Here is a 1,969-nt window from a genome sequence, read left to right on the forward strand (position 1 = left end):
AGTCATTCCCGGGAAAGAAAGAGAGAAACCGAGAAAGAGAGTAGGAAAGAGAGAAAAAAAGAAGAAAAAAGAATTATCATATATATACATTCGATCCCTTTCCTTGTCTGATGCATTCAGTGAGACAATGACACCGCCAGAGAGAGAGAGAGAGAGAGAGGGGAGAGAGAGAGAGAGAGAGAGAGAGAGAGAGAGAGAAAGAGAGCCTGAGAGGGAGTGTTGTGAGGGGGGAAAGGGGAAGTTGTCATTCCCGGGAAAGAGGAGAGAGAAACAGAGAAAGAAAGTAGGAAAGAGAGAAGAAAAAAAAAAATTATCATATATATACCTCCGATTCCTTCCCCAGTCTGATGCATCCAGTGAGACAATGACACCGCCAAGAGAGAGAGAGAGAGAGAGAGAGAGAGAGAGAAAGAGAGAGAGAGCGTGATAGGGGAGTGTTGTGAGGGGGAAAGGGGAAGTAGTCATTCCCGGGGAAGAGAGAGAGAAACAGAGAAAGAGAGTAGGAAAGAGAGAGAAAAAAAAAATTATCATATATATTCATCAATTCCTTCCCCAGTCTGATGCATCCAGTGAGACAATGACACCGCCAAGAGAGAGAGAGAGAGAGGAGAGAGAGAGAGAGAGAGAGAGATTGTGAGAGGGATTGTTGTGAGTGGGAAAGGGGAAGTAGTCATTCCCGGGAAGAGAGAGAGAAACAGAGAAAGAGAGTAGGAAAGAGAGAAGAAAAAAGAAAGAATTATCATATATATACCTCCGATTCCTTCCCCAGTCTGATGCATCCAGTGAGACAATGACACCGCCAAGAGAGAGAGAGAGAGAGGAGAGAGAGAGAGAGAGAGAGCGTGATAAGGAGTGTTGTGAGGGGGAAAGGGGAAGTAGTCATTCCCGGAAGAGAGAGAGAAACAGAGAAAGAGAGTAAGAAAGAGAGAAGAAAAAGAAATAAAAAAATTATCGTATATATACTAATAATAATAATAATAATAATAAATTCCTTTATTCCATAAAACAATGGGTATTCTGTTACATAAAGAATGTATTTACATTGGAAGGTTCTTAAATAGTAATGACCTATTAAAATACATTTAGGATAGTATTTTACTACGATCTAAAATCCATAAATTAAATATACGTCTGCAATAAAACTGTTTAAAATTCCACATTAAAAATAAAGACTTACGTACAAACTAGCTATATTTAGTAATTAGGGATGTTTCTAAGACAAGTCCAAAACACATGATGTATAAAAATTCAAGAACGTTGTAGTGTCTAAAAAAGTAAAAGTTTGTTTACATACTGTCAATAATGAATATATACATACAGTAGATAAATACACACGCACATATAAATACATTTTGTCTGAAAATGGTGACAATAAATGTCCTCAATGCTAATAAAAATACAGTAATAAAATAGAATTAAATTTTCAGTTTATCACCTTTCATCCATACATTACAAACGGCAAACTAGTCACTTAAAAGTAACCAATGTGTTGCACACTTCAACCAGAATATTGTAATCCTTGCTGGCTCGCAAATAAGAATGATTTCAATTTCTTTTTAAAAACAGGTAAATTTCCACATTCCCTAATATCCACAGGCAGTGCGTTCCATAACCTAGGTCCCCTGACTGAAGTTGCCCTATCAGCTATTGCTGTTCGCCTACTTGGAACCATCAGATTGCTGCTCTGCCTAGTTTGACGAGATCTCGTCTGCTCGATGGTTTCCAATCTTAATATTCTTTGGGGTATATGTTCATGCAATATTTTATGAATAAAAATACAAACATCATAAACTTTTTATTTTCTATCTTTAACCATTCCAGTTTTCTAATATACGGTGAGGCATGATCATATTTTTTCCCATAACCTGAGGCGACTTTCGATGCAAAATTTTGAATCTTCTGTATTTTTTGAGAGTTTAAATTTTGAACATCCATTCCATATCGTGGAGCAATAGGATACTATGCTTTA

Source organism: Palaemon carinicauda, chromosome 25, assembly GCF_036898095.1.
Source record: "Palaemon carinicauda isolate YSFRI2023 chromosome 25, ASM3689809v2, whole genome shotgun sequence".
Lineage (NCBI taxonomy): Eukaryota > Metazoa > Arthropoda > Malacostraca > Decapoda > Palaemonidae > Palaemon > Palaemon carinicauda.